We start from the raw sequence: 24,626 nt of genomic DNA on the forward strand, positions 1-24,626 counted from the left end.
GAGTACCAAGAAGGTTTGGACTCCCTACTGCAGAGCCAGAAAAAGCTGGAGAAACAAATAGATTTCAATAGGGCATGTGCTGAGCAGGTAGTCACCCTGCAAAGCCACCTAGATAGGGAAAAAGAGGAAAGCAATAAACTGATTTTGAAAGACCTGGATGCCCAGGCAGAGTTTGACCAGGAGCGCCAGAAAGCTGGTGCCTTCCAAAGGCAAAGGGACGACCTGGCGGCACAGATGCAGGCTCTTAGTCAGGAAAGGGATACCTTAGGCCAGGAAGTCTGCCACTTAAAAAGGAAAATGGAAGAAAATCACCTGGCCCTCCAGGGACTGGGTGACCTCCAAAAAGAACACCAGAACTTGTTAGAGCACACCAGGAAGGTGGAGGATGCTCTGGCGAGAAAGGAGCAGGCCAATAGGGACACAACTCAGGAGGTAACCCTCCTGCAGCAAAGACTGGCCCAGCACTCCAGGACCAATCAGGAGGCACAGAGAGAGAATGAGGCTCTCTGCCAGCACAATGATAGGCTCCAGCAACAGGTAGCCATGCAGGAGAGACTGATAGAGTCTAGTAAGGCCTTAACTGAGGAACTGAAAGTGCAGGCTCTTGCATTGCAACAGGAAGCAGGGGCTGATAGAGATGAGGTTCGCTGGGAAAGGGAAATACCTGAGCATAACCTCAGGAGCCCTAGTGCCAGAGGCCTTCATCCCTCCCAGTCCCTGGACTCTGCCACCCCCATGTCCCTTGGCGCACATGAGCCCAAGGCCACGGGGATGGCAGATTACTATCCAACCAGAAGTATGGGGCTCATAGGCCAGTACCTCCCAGGAATGGAGGGGCGGGCATCCTGGTATGGGCACCCAAGCACAGTGCAATTTAGTGGGGAACCCCAGGAGAGTAGGCCCACTAAGGGCATCCTGAAAACCTCTGCCCAGTTAGGTCAGTGGGGGGGGGGGGGGGTACCCATCAAATCCTGGCAGCAAGGAGGGATCTGAAGACTCCTCTGAGCGTTACAGGACGCAGGAGACCAGGTACCCACATTCTGCCAGCCATTCCCAGGCTCGCAGAATCCGGGAAAACCTGGAAGATCAGACGGGCACCTCTGGGAGCAGTGCTTCGGAGTCAGAGGATGAATGGACCAGGGTGACCCGAACCAAAAAGGCCAATAAGGCAAAAAGGGCCTTGCTTAAGGACCCATTGAAACAAATAAAGGCAATAAGGAGTGTCATCACGCCTTATCATAAGAACGCCAAGTATTCTGTTTGGGAACACTTGGAGCTCTATGAGCAAATGATGGAGACTTTCCATTTGAAGGACAGCAGTAGCTGCATCCAGTACGTCAAATGGACATTCTCCCCAGAATACTCCAGTTTCTTTGCAGGGCTGGACGACCAAAACCATTCAAGATGGTCTGCATATAGGGCGGCCATCTTGAAACATTTTTCTGTTCATAGAAATCCTCAAGAGGCTCGCAAGGAAGCCTACAATTTGCAATGTGGGGAGGATCAGGCCCCACAAGAAATCTTGCAAGAATTGAAGTGTGCCTTTGCGCAGACCACCAGAAGGGTGCGCACGGACAGCAGAGAATTTTTTATTACTTTTTTCCATGCCTTGCCCAAATACATCATGACCCAGCTAGTGAGAGATTTTCACGAGAAGAGGTCACTAGACTGGGTCATTGAACAGGCTACCCGGATCTATGAGGTGCAGAAGCCCATAGAAAATAAAAGTAATGCACAGAAAAACCCCAAAACCAACAGCACCCCTGCTGCTGCCAAGGTGGCGGAGGTAAAGGTTGCCCCCTTTTTAGATTTGGAGATGGGGGGGCCTAAAAACCTGCCTGCACCAAATAATTCACAGCCCAGAAGGCCCTCGGGCCAGTCACAGACAGGGAGTCGAGGAGGTAGTCCCACAAATGGGGTCCCCCGCTCCCCTGACTATGTAAGTCCCCGCTACAAGGGAAACCGACCAATCCTGGGTTATGTGTGGACTCCTCCAGCCCAAGGGGGGGGATCCAGCCAAGCACCTGACCCGGGGAACTTCCCTCCTAACTTCCCCCAGGAGGGCAGAAATTCACCAAATCCTGGGCAGAACTTTTTCCCCAGGTATCCACCCAATTTCCAGCCCCAAAATCATCCATCCTTCTTTCCCCAATTCCCTGAGCCCAGACAACCTAATCCGGGAGAGGGGAGGCCAAGGGTGGAGGGGTACCCAAATCTTCCCAATCTGGGGTATTACCAGAGAAGGGATAGCTACCCTTCCCGGGATCAGCCCAGGGGAGAAAATAGAGCCCCGTATCAGCCTGAGCGGGTTTCACAACTTGAGCGCCAGGTCCAAAATATGGCACGAGATCTGGGTCACATACTGAGGACCCAACAGAACCCTCAGATGAGCATGCCACCGCAGAATGCCCCAAACTCTGTACCTGGTGCTCCAGAACAATGACGGGGGCAGCACCCGATAACCCACCGGTTCCCAGGGAGGAGGCACAAGGGGAAGGGGGGTGTAAAGCCTTGGAGGAAGCTTCCTTCCCAACTTGTAAACAGCCCCTGGAAAACCAGGAACCGGAAACAAAATCTCCTGCCCCTGAAAGCCTGCCTCCCAAGGAGCAGAGGGGGGGTAGGAGAAACAAAGGACCCAAACAGACCCACTTTGTGGAGGAGGTACAGGTCTTCCAATTTGAGGGAGAGGGATCCTCAGAAGATCCTGGGAAAAGGATCTTCTCCTTCAGAGATGGGGGAACTCCTCCCAAGGAAAAATGGGACCCAAGGGATGCCAATTCAGACTGGGGAGATGTGGAGACTGAGCTACCGCCGCCCATCATCTTATCCCAGAACCGACAATACCAAAATCCCATGGGTCAAACCCATCCTGAGGACTGCCTCCAAAAAGGGGGGGGCGGCCCAGAACCCGAAACCATTTCCAGTTGCCAACTTTTTCTTTCAGTTTCCCCAGGCTCTCCACAGAATTCTGCCCAAATCTCTTCGCTAGCAATGTCCAAAACCAGAAAGTTAGCCCACCAGTTGTCCAAAAATGTGCATTATCTGTGCCCCCTTGAGGAGAAGGAGGGAAGATATTATGCCCCGGTACAAGTACAGGGGCAGGGTACAATTTCGGCACTGGTGGACACTGGATCCCAAGCTACCCTTCTGTCCAAAAGGGCCTTTGATGAACTAAATGCAGGAAGGGGGGAGAATTACCGTATTCCTCTCACCTCTCGTCCTGGACAACTGCAGAACTTTGACGGGAAGGAAATTCCTGTCGAGGGGACTGCAGATTTGGACATCAAAATTGGGCGACACAAGGTGAAACACCCGGTCATAGTAGTGACTCCAGAGGGCACCCCTTGTTTACTAGGGAACGACCTCCTGAGAAGGTTGTCACCCCTAATAGATTGTGTAAACAAGGTCCTCTGACCCAGAATAGCCGACCAATAAAATTAAAACAGAGTGTCAACCATGTTAGTTGAAATGGCACCTGCCACATGGTTGAACAAAAATCTGACCAAGTAGAATTTCACTTCCAGAACAACCAAATTTCAGACGTGACAGTAATAGCAGTAGGACAACAGACTGGTGGTGCGGGGTCCTCTCTATTTCTGAAAATCAACCTTCCTTCCAGTTTAAGGTGGTATTCCACACTGGAAGGAAACACTCTGAAATTCTTTACCAATCCACAATCAGACACTCCCACTCCTATAGTCCAGAAAGATGTGAAATCAGCTCAGAGCCTGGCTGATATTCAGCAAATTGGAGAGCAGTTGTTCATCCCTGTTCAGTTAAATGATGGGAAGGACTCTGTTCTCGCTCGAGTGTGTGTGAACAACGGTATGAGCTTCATTAGTGAAGCCATGTTCCGCCAACTCCCAAAAGATCCAGCCATTACCACATTCAAACTGATAGACAAATGGGAAATGGACCTGGAAGCACCTAATTCCAAACATCTCCTGCCAAGCAGGTGTATGCTCAAAATCTCCATTGGCAATAAGAGCATAGTCCATAATTGTTGGGTCGTGCGAGACGTCACTGCCGCCTTTTACTTAGGCAGTGACATTCTCAATCGCTTTGCCATGATCCAGAAAAAGCATTTAGGTCAGCTCAATTGCTACCTTATGCAGTTGAGATTAAAGAGGAAGTCACCATCCCAGAAAGGACCCGACAATTCTCCCTGGAAGTGAAAGTTAAAAGAGGACAAAAATTGAAAAACCCTGATGCTTACATACATCTAAATGTTTCTCTCCAACAGCAAGGGTTGGGGGTAAACCCAACTCCATTAGTCAACATAGAACATGACACCATTCCAATAGAGGTGGATAACAGCGACTTAAAGAGTATTACTCTAGCCGCAGGCACCATTATTGGAATGGCGGTTGATGACCGACATTTTTCCATTGATCTAGGAAATGAACTGTTAGGACCAATCCCCAAGGACTGTTTTGACAGTGACAGTGATGACAACACAACACCAGACAGGATTTTCACCCGGCATGGGGGGAACTTCCTGGTGTACACTTCTTGCCCTTATGGTAAGGAAGATGTGACTTGTGACTTCAGGAGGGATGAGGTGATTTTCCAGGTCCATGAGGGCTGCCTTTCCCACCTGAAGCCTCCAGTCCAAATCAGCACTCTGACCAGGGACTTCTCCACCCAGCTGGAGGAGGCCGCTGAGATAGCCAAACCAGAAGTCTTTCCCGGCTTCAGGCAGATGGTGGAAGAGAGGGTCAACCTAGCTGATGCCTGCGTGACTCTGGAACAGAAGCAAAAGTTGAAACAAGTTTTCTTGGATTTCCAAGATCTCTTTGCGGTAGACTCATATGACTGTGGTCGCACCAACATCCACACCACAACAATTCCCACGGACCCTGGAATGACTCCAGTGTTTGTGAAGCAATATTGTTTGACTCTCGCATCCATGGAGTCCCTTACTGAAATAATTAAGAACCTTGAGTCCCGGGGAATAATCCGGTGCTGGGAATATTGAAGCCAAACGGCCAGTGGAGACTCTGTGCCGACCTTAGGGAGCTCAACAAACGGGTCCATACTTCCCGATGGCCTCTGCCCTACATTGACCAAGGGCTGGCCCAGATTCAAGGGTAACAAGTATTCACTGCAATAGACCTGACCAATGGATACTGGACTGTGCCTGTCAGTAGGGAGGACCAATACAAACTGGCTTTTACCTTTGGGGGCCAGCAGTACACCTGGACCTGGACTCCCTTCGGATACCTCAACTCCGGAAATGAATTCAACATTTTCTTACATAAGGCCATGCCCGACCTGGGTGCGAGGGGTAACCTGGCTTATGTAGATGATGTCCTCATCAAAAGTTCATCTGTGGAGGAACACATAGCGGAGATCCGTTATGTTCTGACGCAGTTGAGGGCCGCCGGAGCAAAACTTTCCTGTCAGAAAGCACAGTGGTGTAGAACCCGTGATAATTTCTTGGGGCATGAGATTACTCCTCAGGGTCTCTGTCCCCAGGAAAAGAAAGTGGAAGCACTTCAGAAACTGAAAGACCCCACGACTCTGCGGGAACTAAGGAGCCTCCTTGGACTGACTAATTACAGCAGAAAGTTCATTGAAGGCTATGCAGAGATCACTAGACCCCTGATTCATCTCTAGAAGGGGGGGTCTAGTGGGAATGGGGTCCAGAACAATCCGAGGCAGTAAGACAACTCAAAAGAAGCCTCTCACAAGCGCCTTGCCTAGCTTACCCTGTCAGAAACAAGGAGATCTTCCTGGAGACAGGGTTCTCTAATACGTGCTTGACGGCAGTATTATACCAAAAGCATGACAAGGTCAATAAAGTAATCTCCTATGCGAGCAAAAATGTATCCTCTGTGGAGGAAAAATTCAACGATTGTGAGAAGGCACTCCTGGCAACGGTGTGGGCATTGAAGAATTACCACCCGTTTATCCAGGGGGAATACATCATAGTGGAGACTCCACACCAGCCTCTGCAATATCTCCAGAGTGACAGAATCCGGGCCGGAAATGTGAGTGATTCCGAATTACTTCCTGGATTCTGTCAATGCAAGGCTTTCCTGTGGAGGTCAGATATGGCCAAAACAAGAAGAGTCCCCTCGCGCAAGGTCTGGCTGACTTGCATGATTGTGCCAGAGAAAACTGTCTCGAGGACGGAAGTCTAAAAATCAAGGACAACATGGAGGCATACCTTAATTCCCCATACAAAGTCTTTGAAGAAGACAAGTGTGAGGGAATGCCCACTGTCTATGTGGATGGATGCTCGTACCATGTTGACAACAACAGGGAGAAAGAACTGGTGGCCGGCGTAGGGAATGCATGGGTGAATGAGCCCCCAGAACCCTCCGCTGGATACAAAATTGGTCCCCGAAGTAGTCAGGTGGCAGAATTGATGGCTGTGCATCAGGCCATCCTCACTGCTGTCCAACATCAACTCCATGAACTGGTCATAATCACAGATTCGGATTATGTACGGAACGGGTTCGTGGAGCCCCTGGTTAATTGGAAAACCAGAGGCATATTATGTGCTAATAACAAACCCTTGAAACATGGGAAGTTAATCCAAAATATTGATGATCTGGTCACATCAAATGGGATGACCTTCTACTGGAAAAAGATCAAGGGTCATTCCAAAGTAGAGGGACCAGACAAAACTGGAAATGACTTAGCTGATCAGCTGGCCAAAACCAGGGCCATCCAAGGAGATCTAATAGAAATAGAGTCCCTGTTGGGGGAAATCCAGGTCACTGCCATCACTAGGTCCCAGACCAATGCTCACAATGATCTTTCAACTGCACAATGGAGTAAGGAGACCCCTGATGCTGATTTGATTACAGCTCAGAAGGGGGAAACAATAATTGGTAAGTTTTACCAACACATTGAGGACCCTGAGAACTTTCCCCTGACGGATACCGATTACATTGGGAAAGAGGACCTAAGAGTGTTGATGAAATGTCCAAAAAGGTTCCGAATCCAAGACGGTTTGTTGGTAAGGAAATCCCAAGCTGGCCATGATCAGTGGGTGGTCCCTACCTCATTCCGAAGCCTGATGTTAAGTCACGCCCATGATGCGGCCACCGCCGGTCATAGGGGGTTTCACACAACACTAGAAATCTTAAGAGCGGTTGCATACTGGCCACACATGGGGCAGGACCTCGACCAATACTTGAAGGGGTGTCTTGTATGTGCACGATTTCAGCCATCATCCCTCACACACCGTGCGCCTCTCCAAAAGAGGGGGATGACACTGCCATGGTCAGATTTGCAAATCGACTTTGTAGGCCCTGTAATTCGCTCGTCTAGAGGAAACAAGTACATGTTGACCGTTACATGCTCGTTAACCAAGTGGGTGGAATGTCTCCCGGCCCCAAACTGCAAGGCAGAAACAGCAGCTGCCCTGATGATTAACCACATCTTTTCCCGTTTTGGTCTACCTCAAAGGATTGAGTCAGACAGAGGTAGCCATTTCACCAGCGAGGTAATGACAAAGATGTGGGAGATACTGGGGGTCAAAAGGAAGCTACATATTGCTTACAGGCCAGCTTCTTCTGGAGCAGTGGAGAGATACAACCGAACCATTGTGAGCATATTAAAAAAGTTTGTGGCAGATTCTGGGCCAAGTTGGGATATCCGACTACCTCTGGTCCTAATGGCCATCAGATCTACCCCTTCATCTGCAACTAAAATGTCACCATTTGAGTTGATGACCGGACACAAGATGGTGCTTCCCCAGAATCTGCTCTACAGGACCCAAGAGCAGACACTGATAAATGCCTCCACAACTCATGAGTATGTGGAGAATTTAAGGAAACACCTTCAGCATGCTTTTGCCTACGCTCAGCGGAATCTAGAAAGATCAGCTGATAGCATGAAAACCCACTACGACCTGAAGACCACCAGGAAGGAATATACTGTGGGGGACCGGGTCTATCTATACAATTTCCAAAGGAGCCAGGCCAAAGAGCGAACATTTTTGCCTACATGGAAGGGACTGTTTGAAATTATAGACAAGATCTCCCCTGTAGCGTACAAGATTCGCATCCCCAAAGGTAGTCTGGCGGAAGGGGAAGACAACTGGGTACATATAAATCAGCTAAAGTGTTGCCATCCCAGGCACACGCTGCAGCAACTGGAGAAGTCCTCTGCAATACCAGAGGGGACCGCTCCAGATTAATTCAGTTCCAACCCTAAAATATCCCACATATAGTCTCTAAAATATTATGACGCTTGTAAGCCACTGTCTCTGAATTATATCTTGTTTTTAAAAATTGGAATGCTATGTCTATTAAAGTATAAAATGTATATGTCGCCCCACTATATCAATAGTGGGGGAGAAATGTCTATGAATAGGTATTGCTGCTTTCCTTTGTCATCCTAGGAGAAAGAAAACCTGGAGACTGGCCAAGGAGGACGCCCAGGGACCGGGAGCAAAGATCCGAGCGGCCCAGGGTACCGCCGAATATTCCCATCAGGACCGGCGAGGAGGACCGATCGATCCAACTGGGTGGAGGAAAAGATGCTGAACTGTGCCATCTACAGAATTGGAAGAAGATAATGTGGACATACCAGCGCAAGGGCTCAAAACCTCCTTTGCACCCAACTTCCCCTCGACTTGAATCAAAGCGTAGTCGGGTGGGGGGGTTGTGAAGGGGTTTGACCCATGCTGAATCAATAGACTGGGTAGATGTGGGGATGAGCTGTCGCCGCCCATCATTCCATCCCAGAGTCCAGGAGAACCGCGCAGTTGTGCACATACCAAAAGCGCCAGGGGTGAAAGGTGGTGCCAAAGGAAAAATAGCAGCACCTGTCAGAGCAAAAGCGCTTTTAAATCACCTCTGTTTCTTTGAGGGCAAGCTCCAAATGTCAAGTTCAAACATTGCAAGATAGCTAATACCGGAGACCTTTGTTCAAAAATCTGTTTTACTGATGTCAAAAAGTTGCTGAAATCATGGGCACAAGACCACTCTAAAGATTCAACCTTCTTGTGGGGGGGTTCCACATAACCACTCTAATGTCAGGATGCCTATCAGAACAATAGCAAAAATCTCCTGTCAAATTCAAGACAACTCCTAAATGGATGCAGTACCGACAAATTCCACAAGGCGGCGCTAGCAGTAAAAACTCTGACAGGGAAACTGTATTTAGGAGTTGCAAGAGGGGCAGGGACTTCAAAGCCTGTTGGTTAATTGAAAATCTTAGCCACCTTCTGTTCCCATAGGCCAAGAGGCTGAGAACTCTTAACACCCCAGAGACTCACAACAGGAGGCAGGATATCACATGGCCCTTCTGAGTGAGAGGGAGGGGGTTTCCCCTTCAGCCTGGAGGAGAGAGACAATAGCCCCTTTCAGTTGAATGGGGTATGTTAATTTTGAGTGTTTCCTGTCAACAGCCCTCTGCCAGCAAAGAGAGACATGTGATCACTGACCCACCCAGACTTCTGGAGGCGGACCCAAACACTTTGGGGAGTTGAATTGCAGCAAGTATATATTTTATAGAAACATTGATAACTTATTGTAACCAAATGACAGGAATGTACAACTTTGAGATTCTTAGTATGAAAAATGCCCTCACGATTTGAGTCCAAACTCCAATTTCTACGGTGTTCTAGGACCAAACCCCGCTATTTATTGATATTACAGACACCGGGTTTATGCTAGAAAACTAGTAAATAGCTGGAATGTGTGGAGAAGGAGGGTGTACCTTTGTATAATTTTTGATGAAAAACCAATGTTGCAAAACCCACTAAAATCGAAAATAAGTTGCCATTTTTGAATGCAAGCTCCTAGAAATGCCAGAGTCCGAACAGAGACTACCTGAAGCAATGTGTAATATGTACATGTAATGTCAACCACTTGTGTACCTGGGAAATATGTATTTGGATCAGAAATAGATTTGTGTGCACATTGACCAGGGGAGTGTCATTTCTGTAGGTCATAAAAATGACATCACTCTGACACACTATCCCTTCCCAAATCAGGGACCAAAGAATCTATTGACCTATCAAATTAAGAGAGGGGCAGGCTTAGTGAAGCTAGCCTCTCCACCCACTTTCTAAACACATAAAAGCAGACAGTGCAGGACAGATAGGGAATTCAATTCCATTTGCTGCGGAGCGTGCTGACCGAGGACTTCACATCCAGAGATCCAACACTTAGACTTCCAAGCTAAACAGAGACTACAGAACTTTGAACCAAGAAGGCCCAATGCAAGCAAAAGTATTTGTCAGCAGGCCTCAAAATCTTTTGCAAACTATTCCACAGCCGGGCGAGCTGTCTGAATTCTTTGCCAAGAACTTTTGCCAGTACCCAGAAAGCAGTGTTACATCCAGAATCCACTTGATCCGGACCGGAAAGCAGAGCAGTATCCAGAACCAGAGGCCGCTGTATCCAGAGAAGCTAGACCAGCAGAGCAGAGCTGACCCAGACGCTCTGAGCAGAACCACCCGAAGTCCAGTCCAGTTGACCAGATCCGTGACGAGGCCCATTCATTTCAAAATTAGGAGTGAGTATCCGCCAGAACTGTGCAGAACCCAATCTCTTAGTTAAAATAATCTAATCCAAACTATTTTAACTTAATTAGAACAGCCTCCTAGAAATCGTGTCATCTGTCATTTTTAAAGCTGCACAACAGTCACCTGTCAATTCTGCAGCTGCAAGCTGTCACCTGTCATTTTGAGTTTACTTTAAATCCGAAAAACTACCTTCACAAAATCGTCCGTATCTCTGGAACCGTTTGTCCTAGGAACGAAAGTGTGATAGATATATATTGTTATATTTCTCAAATAAACCTTTTAAATTGCAAAACAGACCTACTTCTTGGCTCAATGGGGTCAGGGGGATTCTAAGAGAGGGGTGTTATATAAGGGTTGTCATCCAGAGTACATGAACTGGACCTAAAAATATATCAATAAGGGTTTCCCTCAGCATCCCAGACTAGGCATTGACTTAGCTGTAGTGTTGAAGTGAAGCCGCTTAACAGTCCTGATGTGTCCTACCGGGTCCTGGCCTTCCACACCCAATTGCCTACAGCCTCTACCTGTCCTAGCACTTTGCCTTGGCACCCACTGGCCTATGGCACTGCAGGCCTGCAATTACTTTTATAGGTGGCTGACCACTGCACCTAGGCACTTTCAGCTGCTCACCTCCTAGCACTTCCCTGATACACTTCGCACTTAACCCCCCCACTCCCTCACCCCTTCTCTCTCTCTCTCTCTCTCTCTCTCTCAGCACTTGCATGTTCAGAATGCTCACAAGGCCTAGTATGTCCGCCTCTATCTTTCATTGTTATATTCGTTCTTCATTCCCATGTCCCCTCCCTGTTGCCAGGTGGGCGCTTTGAAAAACAAGTTATTGTTGTATAAGCAACTTATAAATGCACAATAAATAAATAAATAAAATGATGCACTTCAAAGACCCCGTTCACCAATTATACCTAATTTTTTTTACTCCAGTAGTGAAACTGTTTGCCAGAGACTGATGCTTTATTCAGTCGCATCACCGATCTGCCAGGGCTGCTTCGCCTTGGGCACAGGGATTTCTCTGCATTTTCACCACTTCATGTAAGCCTCATAGTGTTTTTAAAAAGATGGTGGTCATTCTCATTGTTCCTTTCTAGTTGAGACAACCTTGGTTTCTGTGTATTCTACCTATGGTTGATATTGTCCTGGTCCGATTCTACTTTAATGCCTCACTTCTGTCTCTCCCAGTTCTGTGCCAACTGCACTTGATGGCATGGGTATGAGAGATCGAAATACAGTTGATGAACGTAAGCTAGAAGCAGTTTCAGTACTGAAGGATAGTGAGTCCCCCTTTATGTTGCCCAAACCCATTTTTGTTTAATTTGCATGCACTTAATTCCCACGCCTTGTGTACCCCTCCCGACCCTGCTTCCTGGTTGCCCGCCCTCCTCCCTTCCCATCCCTGTGCTCCCATTGGCTTCTTAAGCAGCCTATTAACATCATAGGTCTCCTGACCTTCACTCCGGCTCCCCCGCCACTTTTGCTTCAGTGCTGAAGGTGAGTGAGTCCCCCTTTATGCTGCCCGACCCAGTTTTGGGTTAATTTGCTAGCACTTCGTTCCTGTGTCTTTGTACCCTTCCCGGCCCATTTCCTGGTTGCCTGCCCTCCTCCCGTCCCACCACTGTGCTCCCATTGGCCTCTTAAGTGGCCTAGTAACATTGTAGGTCTCCTGATCTTCACTCCGTCTCCTCTGCCCCTTTAGCTTCAGTGCGGAAGGTGAGTGAGTCCCCCTTTATGCTGCCCAACCCCAATTTGGTTTTATTTGTCAGTGCTTCGTTCCCACTCCTTGTGTACCCTTCCTGACCCAGCTTCCTGCTTGCCTGCACTCCTCCAATCCCACCCCATGCTCCCATTGGCCTCTTATGCAGCCTAGTAACATCGTAGGTCTCCTGACCTTCACTCCGGCTCCACTCCCACTTTAGCTTCAGTGCAGAAAGTGAGTGAGTCCCCCTTTACGCTGCCCGACCCTATTATGGTTTCATTTGCCAGAGCTTTATTCCCACGCATTGCGTACCCTTCCCGACCCCGCTTCCTGCTTGCCCGCCCTCCTCCCGTCCTACCCCGTGCCCCATTGGCCTCTTAAGCAGCCTACTAAAATCATAGGTCTCGTGACCTTCAATCTGGCTCCCCCACTACTTTAGCTTCAGTGCGGAAGGTGAGTGAGTTCCCCTTTATGCTGCCCAACACCATTTTTGTTTAATTTACCAGTGCTCCGTTCCCGTGACTTGTGTACCCTTCCTGACCCCGCTTCCGGGTTGTGCGCCCTTCGCCCTCCTCCCGTCCCACCCCCATGCTCCCATTAGCCTCTTAAGCAGCCTAGTAACATTGTAGGTCTCCTGACCTTCGCTCCGGCTCCCCCACCACTTTAGCTTCAGTGCGGAAAGTGAGTGAGTCTCCCTTTATGCTGCCCTGCCCCATTTTTGTTTAATTTACCAGTGCTTCGATCCCATGCCTTGTGTACCCATTACGACCCCGCTTCTTGGTTGTCGCCCTCCTCCCCTCCAACCCCAGTGCTCCCATTGGCTGAAGAGACCCATTAGAGAACACATGAACAGGACATCCTCTGCCAGTTGCAGCCCCCTCAACTAGGACGCTGAGGCAAAGGACAGCTCGAGCAGAAGCAGCTCCAGATGGTGTCCGCCAGTGTCTGCTGGAGAAGCAGGGGGCAGGTAGCTGTCAACCCATCAACCAGCAGCGACAAACAAAGTAAGTGTGGTGCAGACATGGGGGCACAGCACTCACTGCACCCCACTAAACTGGCCCCCCTTCTCATATCTTATCTTCACAACACAAGAGCTAGTAACTTGCATGTACCCATTTCTGTTTAACAACTGCTGCCCCATATAGACTCACTGAACTGTGCTGCCTAGCCATGTCCCACATCTAGGAGAACCGTTAGCCAGTGATATCTCACATCTAGGTGGACTGTATTCTAACTGCACAAGCTAGTCCAGACAGACATTTAAATGTTGGCTTGCGTCAGATCTAGACAGAAATGTGCATACTGGCTTGCATCACATATGGACTGAAATGTGCATACTGGTTTGCGTCACATCTGGACAGAAATGTGCATACTAGCTTAGCTTGTGTCACTTCTAGACAGAGATGTGAATGTTGGCTTGTGTCACATCTAGACAGAAGTGTGAATGTTGGCTTGCATCATATCTAGACAGAAATGTGAATATTAGCTTGCATCGCATCTAGACAGAAATGTGCATACTAGATTGCGTCGCTTCTGGACAGAAATGTAAATACTGGCTTATGTCACATCTAGACAGAATTGTGCACACTGGCTTTGGTCACATCTTGACAGAAATGTGAATATTGCCCATTTGTCACATCTAAGTGAACCATTTTAGTTAGCCCGCCGACACATCTAGTTGAACTGTGTGGTGTCCAGTTAATGTTTCGAAAACAAAAGGATCAAATGCAAATGGTGAGAGTGCATTCGACCGAAAATCAAAGGATCGAAAAAAAAAATTAAATGTATTTTTTTTTTGCTCTAGTTTAGCTTTAAAAGAGTTGTTTTTACACCAAAAACGGGAGTTTGGGGGGACTGCCCCCCAAAAAAAAAAAAAAAAATACATTTCAATCCTTTTTTTCGGTCGAATTGACTCGACCCTTTTGTCATTCGATCCTTTTGATTCAGTACTATGACCTATAACCGAACTGTGTAAGTCAGCCATCTGCCACATCTGCAATAGCCAGCCATCTGTCATCTCTTGGCAAACTGTATTGCTTAGCCTCACTCACATCTGGGTGAACTAATACTAACACAACCACAGCACTAAGCCCACTCACACCACACCTAGCAGCAACTCCTACACTCAACATTCAGCTGCACCTAAGCCAGACTCTCCTACCATACCTATTAAGAACCTGTGCCCTACAATATACAAGTGCGCTTTAATCAATGCACGCTCTCTCAATGCCCATGCTCTAGAAGTAACTGACTTAATAACCACCCAAGACTTAGACATACTCGCTATCACAGAGACTTGGCTCAACGAAGCTTCCGGCCTAGCCATCAGACTAGCCTTACCGCAAGGGTATACCATCATCAGACAAGACAGGACCGCCAAATCAGGAGGGGGGGTAGCCCTTATTCACAAAGAAACACTATCAGAACATTACCCCACCAAGAGGAAGGGAATGTTGACATTCTATCAGTCAAATTAGCACTCTCACACAACAGTACTATAAATATACATATCATATACTGTCCACCTGGCCCCACCGCCAACTTCACAGGTCAAGTCAATCACCTCCTAGGAAACAATATTAAGAAATCCACCAAATCGGGGGCGCTGTTGCGCGGCAATCAAGATGGCCGCCTAAACGCCGCCTTCCGCCCTCCCCGACCCGCGGCTCCGACAGCGTCGGCCCTCTTCCGACCTGAGGCCGCGGCGCTGCGGGCCGCTTGGGGGAGGGGCACCCGCCCGGCGAGGGGCGCCGGATTGCTGTGGCCGGCCGGGCCTCTCCTCGATCCTGTGGACCGATCAGCCGCGACCTCTTGGACCGACTGCCTCCTCTCCTGACTGGCGCGGGAGCCGACCAGCCCCTTGCCATTGGTCCGGGCCCCGAGGGGCCACTTCAACTTCGTGGCGGCTTAGAGGTAGGGGGAGCGCGGGGAGGGGACTGCGCCTGACTGCTGTGACTCTGGCGGGTCCGCCCGCACCTACCATACCCTGCGGGTGCCTCCCTGGTGCCGGCGCTGCTGTCCCCTCCCGCCCCCCTGCCTCTCTCTCTACGCCGCTAACTCCTGCTGCGTCTACCCAGCCACTGTGACCCGCTGGACTGTGCTCCATCTCCCCCCGGGCTGCACGCGCCCTGGGGCTGAGGCGCTGGCGAACATACCTTGTAGCTGCCTCCACTGGACTCCCTGAACCGCGCTCCGGCCACTGTGCGCCGCTTCACCGGTGCGCGCCTGGGCCTATCACGGCGACATCTACTCTCCTGCCCTAGAGGGGCCACAACCTCTACTCCGGACTCGGGGTGTGCTCGCTTGCTGCTCTGTGCCTACATCACCCCGGGACACGCATTGGCCCCTATATCCCGGAGGACGCTCCTTGGCACTAATTTCTAGCTCTCATCTCTCCCTCTTCTCTCTACCTGATATACCCATAAGCCAGGATGACCAGGGGAGGTGCAAGGAAACAGAGCTCCATCAATATGTTTGCGAGAGCTGCGGCGAGGCCACCTGAGGAAGCCTCCGAGTCGGCCTCCGATGCCCCCCTCGACACATCCCCGGACTCCCGAAATATGATTGATCTTATGCGTGAGGGGTTCACCGCTCTCCACTCCAAACTTGACGACATGACCGGCACCATATCCTCTATTAAGGCCCACATTGAGAGGACAGACGGCCGTGTATTGGAGGTCGAGACACGGGTGGGCTCTGCGGAGGATGCGCTGGGGGCCCTTCGCGCCGAGGTCGTCGCTCTCTCCAGCCGAGTCACGGAGGTGGAAAAGAAAAAGGAGGATTTGGAATCCCGCTCGAGGCGCAATAACCTCCGCATCATCGGGGTCCCTGAGGATGAAATCCATGAGCCAATGGAAGACTTTGTTCAACGCACACTTCTGTCGCTGCTTGACGAGCCTGAGCTCTCTCCACACTTCGCAATTGAACGGGCCCATCGCGCCCTGGTGGCGAAACCAAGACCTGGTGCCCCTCCTCGACCCATCATAGCCCGCGTACTAAACTACCGCGACCGCGACGCCCTCCTCAGGGCTGCGAGACTCAAGGGTGAGCTACTCCTGGGCGGCGCGAGGATCCACCTCTATCCCGACTTCTCGACTGCGGTCCAGCGGGAACGCAAAACCTTCCAGGCGGTGAAACGCAGGTTGCGAGACCACTCCATAAAATATGCTATGCTTTATCCTGCCAAGCTTCGTATAGAGTACTCCAATCAGGTGTTGTTCTTCACGATTCCGGAAGAGGCCTCCAAATTCATCGATGAACACTTCCCTGGCTGATCCCCTTCCCCTGATCTCGGCACAGCGGTGATCCTTGGTCCCCGATGGGAGGCGTATGGGTCCTCTCGCCCCCCCGGAACTGGGACCATGTCAATCCTTTTTCCCGCAACCTGCTTGTTCAGCTCGACCTTGGTGCTCGCCCGCTGTTCCCTTGGCGAGAACTTTGTCTAATCTGCATTTCTCGTCCGTCACGGGCTTCCCATGCACTATTTGCTCTGCTGCAACCCGGAGCGTTACGGCCAGTCGGGCCTTCAGACCCCCAGGCGACGATGCCTCTGCTTTGGTTTTGTTTACTAAGGGATGGGCTGGTCATCCCTCTGATTGGGAGGGGGGTGTGGGTGGGGGTGGGCTATGTTGGGGTTGTTTGGGTTTTTGTTATTGGAAAAGTGGCGATGGCAGCGAAGGCGAACTGTGCTGAGGCATTTGGGATATGCTCCCGTGGAACTGTTAATTTGACCTCTCGGTCCCCGACATTCTGCTTTATTCCTAATACCGCCATGCTGTGACTGAGAGTGCCCTGACCTTTATGAGCTGGAATGTACGAGGTCTGGGGAACTATAGGAAGATGAGACAGCTCCAGCTGCAGGCCGCGCGCCACCGATCCAAGATTCTCTTCCTTCAGGAGACTCATGCTCGTTCTATACACTGCATGCGCTTTGCCAAGTCCTGGGGTCCTCACCGGTTTTTCACTGATTATTCTTCCCAGAGCCGAGGAGTCATGACCCTCATTCACAGGAGCCTCCACTTTTCCCTCATCTCCTCGAAAATTGACCCCCAGGGTAGATATGTACTTCTTCACGCCATGCTGCACCATAAGGAAGTGATCCTCCTGAATATCTATGGCCCTAACCTTGATGACCCGGAATTTTACGTGCAGGTCACCTCCCTTCTCGATGGCTTCCCCCTTGTTCCAATCCTCTGGGGAGGGGACTTTAACACGATCTTCGATATAGCCCTAGATAGATAGGGCTCCAGGCCCCGTCACCTCTCCAGGGCGGCTTATGCGGCACTTTCCTCCCTTCCCCGCCTGGCCATGGTGGACGCGTGGAGGTTCTTCTACCCGGACTCCCGCATCTACTCCTTTTACTCCTCGGTTCACGACTCCTATTCTCGTATTGATAGGTGGGTGATCTCTAACATACTAGTCAAGAATGTAACACAACTAATGATCCTTCCGAGAACCCTCTCTGACCACTCTCCTGTCACCATTACAGTAGACTGGGGCCCCGATCCCGCCCGCTCTCGACACTGGAAATTGAAACCCCTTTCCCTGCTGGACCCAGAGTTTTGCTCCGAACTTGAACTGTCGATTGAGGAGTACTTCGAGACCAATACGGGCTCGGTAACGTCCCACGCCACCTCATGGGAATCATTCAAGGCTTACACTAGAGGGATTGCGCTGTCTAAGGAAAGCTGGGCCCTTAAGTCAATCCGCAGGGACCTCGCCGCCAGCGAATCTAGACTTTCATCTCTGGAAGCCACATGCTCACTACACTCTACTCCAGGTAACCTCGCTAATATTGGGGAGGAACTGGATAACTTCCGTTCTCTTGCGGACCGCGAGCAGAGGTTCCTCGATAACCCTGGTGTGGCTAGGAGGTACGGAGAGGGGGAACGCCCCGGCCGCTTCCTAGCTAGGTTGATCCGGCATGAGACGGGGCCCCCGCACATTCTCGGGGTTGAGAGATCTGATGGTTCCATGGCGGTCTCTTCACAAGAGATCAATAGGGAATTCTTCACCTTCTACGAATCCTTGTATTCCAATGCCGATGAGGTCTCGTTGGCGGAGATTGACTCCTTTCTCGATACCCTCCCTCTATCTACTCTGTCCCCGGAGGCCGCGGGCTCCCTTGACTCCCCACTCACACGGGAGGAGCTCTCGACCGCAATTGACTCCCTATCCTCGGGCCGCACACCTGGCTCGGACGGTATCCCAGTCGAGTTCTATAAACGCTTTAAGTCACAACTGCTCCCTCATTTGCTAGCTCTCTGGGAGGAGTCTGTTGAGGCTGGGGTGCTTCCTCCTTCTCTCCGTGAAGCCACGATCGCAGTGCTACTTAAGCCCGGCAAACCCCCTTCACAGTGCGGCTCGTATCGCCCATTGTCTCTCATAAACTGCGATGTCAAAATATTTGCCAAGGCTCTGGCTCTCCGGCTGGCTCCCCTTCTGCCATCTATAGTCCATCCAGACCAGGCCGGTTTTATCCCAGGTCGCTCCACTTCTCTGAACTTGAGGCGGCTATTCAACATTATTGATAGAATCAGCCCCAACACACACGCTGTGGCTGTTGCCCTTGACATGCAAAAGGCATTCGACTCGGTCTCATGGAAGTATTTATGGCGAGTCCTTGAGAGCTGTAAATTCGGCCCCTCTTTTATCTCCTGGATCAGACTGCTTTACTCTGAACCGGTTGCCAGGGTCAGTACGGGGGACCGCTATTCTCCCCTTTTCAAGATCGCCAGGGGAACGAGACAGGGATGTCCCTTCTCTCCCCTGGTCTTTGCGATAGCAATCGAGCCGTTTGCCGACATGCTCCGCCAACGCCATGCAGACAAGGGTCTCCGCTCCGCAGGACACACAGATATAGTGTCCCTCTATGCAGATGACGCGTTGCTATTTGTGCGCTCTCCCTCGGCCAACTTACCCCCTGTACTTGCAGACATTAGCCGTTTCGGCCAGATCTCTGGCCTTAAAGTGAACTGTTCGAAATCTACCCTCTTTCCGCTGACGGAATGCACCTCTCACCTCCCTGATACCTTTGGTTTCACATGGGCTCAAGACATACTTATTTACCTTGGGACGGTGGTGACTCGCCAATATGAGCGGACATTCCACGAAAACTACCAGAAATATCTTACGCACTTGACAGCCAAGACTCAGGTCTGGGACAAGCTCCCAATATCTCTGGCTGGCAGAATTGGCCTGTTGAAGATGGTGGTATTACCCCAGCTGCTCTATAGGTTCGCTAATGTTCCCTTATGGCCAGGGGGCGGGCTTTTTCCGCGAATTGGACCGCACCGTGAACTCTTTTCTCTGGCACTCGGGTGCGGTTCGTCTTAAAATCGGGACCCTCTCCACCCCCATGTCTTACGGGGGCTTCGGTGCCCCTAACTTTCTTAAATACTGGATGGCGTCACAAATCCAATATACCTCCTATTGGTTTGATACCGCGGATCCAGCCCCGCATGTCCGACTTGAGAGGCTCGCAGTAGCTGATCGAGACATCCGCTCCCTGGTGCTACAACCCGCCCCCTTGACTCGGAACTCGCAGAACCCGGTTGCCTGCACAGCCGTTGCACTAGCAAAAACGTGGAGTCTGTTGGGGACCGCCTATGCCTTCCATGGCAATCTTCCACTTTGGAATTTTCTCCCCGGGGTCCCGCGGGTCCCATTGGTAGCGGTGCGCCGATGGGCGGACTTGGGCTTCGAGCTGCTACGCGACGTGTTCGACCAGGGTATATTTGTCGAGTGGCCTGACCTCCCCTTATCCCTGAGAAGGGACCGGAGCGTATGGCTCCAATACGCATCCCTTCGAAAGACCCTTAAACGACATTACCAAACATTCCCTGCATTACCGCCTGATGACCCCGCAATTGAGGAGCTCACTTCTCCCACCCCTAGGAGGGGCAAGATCTCTAGGCTATACACCATGCTGCAGTCCAGATCGGTCCCAGACTTTAACAAACTGAAACTCGCCTGGGAGGCGGACCTTGGTGTGGAGATGTCCGAGGATCGTTGGACCCATCTATGCGACCGCACGCAGCGGGTCTCTTTCAATTCTCGGTTCAAACTTATTCAATTCAAAGTTCTTCACAGATTCCACCATACCCCGATCAGACTACATCGTATGTCGGCCGACTATCCTACCAGCTGCCCCAGATGCGGTCGGGATGGGGCTGACTATATCCACATGATCTGGTCCTGCCCTCGCCTGGCCCAGTTCTGGGAGGCCGTCTGCTCGACTGTGTCCACTGTGACAGACCACCCCATTGCTCTCTCCCCGCTGGTATGCCTCTTTCACGATCTCCCAGGCCTCCCCCGAGACTCCAAGAAATTAGCTGGTCTTTGCCTCCTCCTCGCGGTGCGCTCTATCCTGCTCTGTTGGCTTCGCCCCTTCCCTCCTACACATGCCCAATGGTTGAAAGCGGTCACGTGGGCCTCTGACACGGAAGAAACCTGGTCCCACCTACAACCCACACGTTCCAGACCGAGAAATATTTGGCTCCGATTCCGCTCTTATATCTCTGACCTAGTCGAGACTCAGACCTCCCCTTCCTCTCCGGTTTCCCCTAGCCAGCTTGGGTCCTTAGCTCAGTCATAGTTCCCTGATACCCTTCTTCACGATCTCACTGCATTTTGCTCTTCGACTGTTTAATATGTGTAGTAACTTCTGTATATCTACGCTATGTATACTGTTCTTTTACAATGTTTCGCCTGGCGCTGTTCGCCTGTGTTTTGCTGCCACGCTTATAATAAAAAGAAGTTTAAAAAAAAAGAAATCCACCAAATCACTACTTATAGGAGACCTTAACCTTGGATTCAACGAGCCCAAGGACAAAACTGCCATTTCTCTAGCCAAAGATCTCCAAGACCTAGGTTTCTCTCAAAAAATCACATCGCCTACCCACGCAAAAGGACACATCCTAGATTGGATTTTAGACCACAATTGTAACACAACCATAACCTCCAATACTAGCCTCCCATGGACATCCCAGTCTCAATATGCACCAAAGTGCTTACCACAGCACCAGCGACCTTAGCCAGAAGTGCCAAAAAACTCACTGCGGACAACGCCAGTACACTCCTTAACCTGCCATGCCTGGCACCCCCGTTTTCCTCAGACCCCAACATCCGTGCAGACATATTTAAAGACACCATTACCATGGCTGTCAACACCGTTGCCCCACTGGAAAACAAAAAAGAGAAAAAATACTTCCACTCCAATTCCTGGTTCACAGAGGAACTCCAGACTCTTCGCAAAGACAAACGCCAGGCGCTCAAAAATTGGCAGTGCAATCCCTGTGATTCCACAAAAGATAACTTCAAATCCATAGCAAAAAAATACAAAGACGCCATCTTCATTGCTAAATCTGAAACCTACAACCACCGCATCTCTGCTTCCAACTCCCACTCCAAAGAAATCTTCAGTATCTTCAAAGAATTAACTGTACCGCCCACATGCCCTGATGAGATCGTCAAAGACGAAGCATGGTGCACAGGCATACAATCAGCCATGCTTACAAAAATAAACCTCCTCCAAAATAATATCTCACCACTACAAAACTCTTCCTAAGCAAAGCCCTCATGTACAATCACAACCTAATGCAAAAACATGCAACATACCTACATTTGCTTTCACTGAAATCTCTGAAGCCGATGTCATTGACATCTTCAGACACCTCAAACCTTCACAATGTAAGGGTGATGTGTGCCCCTCTAAAATCATCAAGGGCTGCGCTGAACCACTCGCCCCTATTCTCACTGCATTCATCAATGCCTCTTTCAAAACGGGCATAGTCCCGGACAGCCTCAAAGAGGCCTGGGTGCGCCCCCTTTTAAAAAAAACAACGCTATACCCTGCTAATCCCAATAACTACAAACCTATAACTGTTCCATTCCGCCTAAAAATACTAGACAAGGCCGCCCACAAACAGATTCAACTATACCTTGAATCAAACGCGATCCTAGGAAAAAGACAATCTTGGTTTCGCAAAGGGCACGGAACCGAAACCGCCCTTCTAGACCTAAAAAACGAAATCACTAACATCCTTGACAAAGGCAAACCCGCGCTTCTCCTTCTTGACTTTTCAGCAGCGTTTGATCTGGTAGACCACATCACACTTGCCAGTCATCTGATGCATGCAGCGCACTTCTCTAAAGACGCAGCATCCTGGGTGACCTCTTTCCGAGAGGGCAGAGCTATGAAAGTGTTCTCCAACACATCTCATTCAGCACCTTCCATCATCCACTGCAGTGTCCCACAAAACTCATGTACTGCCCCCACGCTCTATAATCTTTTTACCAAGCCCCTCTTTGATAAACTGGATGCACTTGGGATCACATACACAAATTACACTGATGACACTCAGGTTCTCCTTCCCCTTACGGGACACTATCATCAAGACGCCATGACCCTACAGCAAATCTACACCACCATACAAGCGTGGATGGCCACCAATGGCCTTTGCCTGAACGGGGACAAGTCCGAAATCCTCATTCTAGGCCAGAAATCCACCCTCTCCAACCTCAACCCACTGTACCTCAATTTCAACATAGATAATTGTGTCCTTCCAGTACTATCGTCAGTCAAAACACTAGGGGTACACATAGCTGCTGCAAACAAGTCAGCGCCATAGTCTCATCAATGCAATAAAACCATTCCTAACTAAGGATAACTGCCTCTCCATAGCTAGAGCAACCATACGAGCCAAACTAGATTACTTTAACGCACTCCTAGCCGGCACCTCCAAAAAAAACCTATCGAGGCTCCAAACAACTCAAAACAACGCTCTTAGAGCAGCCCTCAGCATACCAAAAAGGGACCACATCACACAAGCTGGGAAGACAGCCCACTGGCTCCCAGTCAAGGACCGCATCTCCTTTAAAATTCTCACAACCACTCATAAATGCATCAACCTCTCAGCACCATCATACCTATCTGACACCCTATGCAGATTTCAATCCACCAGACCGACCAGACTACAATACACCAATCAACTAACGATACCTTGCATCAACAGGACAAAAGCAGGAGGTATAGGCTTCCTCTTCCTCGCACCTAAGCTCTGGAACTCTCTCCCCACTGACCTCAGAGCTCAAACATCTCTCTTCTCCTCCCGCAAAAAACTCAAAACTACCCTTTTCAACTAACATCGCCCCCCTAGTTACTTGTCCATCAATGTATGTATGTAACAAAAGAACAATATCGTCCAATGTAACTCCTACAGACGCGAATTGTATGTTACTAAGTATAAGCAACACTGTAACAAGCGCCACGATTCCTTCTGACTGCTGTGCGCTCAACAAATACGAATAAATAAATAAATAAACCCTTTGCATACACCTCTCACATACTGCACTAAAGACAACCAAATCTTCTCAGCACAGCAAACCGGACGTACTTCACAACACTGCAACAAGACATTGCACATATAACCTTGAACAACACCACACGACAGCCGCCTCCAAATCTCGCACCAGGCTCAGTGAATGGTCCATCCGAACTGGAGCTGCCAATAGCACATCACAGCTCCCTTGCTCTTTGCCTGCTTCTCCCACTAACTGTACCCTCTCCCTCTCCCCTCTCTATTTTATTTCACAGAACCGCCAGAGCACAGAGAGTCCACCCAAGTGGCACCTGTGCATAGTATAAAAACCTTTAACACTAACATAAACAAAGCTGGTGAAAACCCACATTGCCAAAGACAATGAAGAGAGAGAGCGAGACCATATTATTGTCAGTATTTGGTTAATGAGGAAGTGGGGAAACAAGAGTGGCAAGGAGGCTGCCCTTCTGGTAAAAGGTTATTCAGAAGGAGTGGAGCATAACTTGCAGAGGTTTTGGAAATCACAAAAGGGTAGTAAAGAGCTCCAATGTTTATCTTAAATTCTTAAAACGTGGTGTTGGGACGTACGAAACATTGCAAGGTTGTTGTAAGCTGATTATAACCACAGAACCACTTGTTGCTCATAATTGTCTGACCTGTCAGGGGAGTATATACCAGGTCTGAGATTGGGGTAACACTTTATACTGTTCTGGCAGAAGAGTATAGCAGAACAGAGAATTGAAGAAGTAGTAGGCCTGACATGGGAGTAAACCAGGTGTAATTGAAGCAGTAGGCCTGGCATGGAAGTAAACCAGGTGAAAGTTGATGAACTATTGTGAAGCCGTCTTGACAAGTTATAAACCAGAAGTAGTAAGCCGGGCATGGGAGTAAACAGGGTATATTTGAAGTTCTAGGACTGGCATGGAAGTATACAAGGTGGAATTTGATGAAGGGCTATGAAGTGGTGTTCACATATCATCCTGACAAATGTTCATTGTTCATCCTGACCAACTTTTGTGGTTGAAGAAAGTGTTGTTTAAACTGATGCAGAAGTGTATAATTGTTTCTACATAAATATGTGGTTCAAGAATAATTCTGACAAAGA

This window comes from Ambystoma mexicanum, chromosome 13, assembly GCF_040938575.1.
Source record: "Ambystoma mexicanum isolate Mex_15411 chromosome 13, UKY_AmexF1_1, whole genome shotgun sequence".
In the NCBI taxonomy this organism is placed as follows: Eukaryota; Metazoa; Chordata; class Amphibia; order Caudata; family Ambystomatidae; genus Ambystoma; species Ambystoma mexicanum.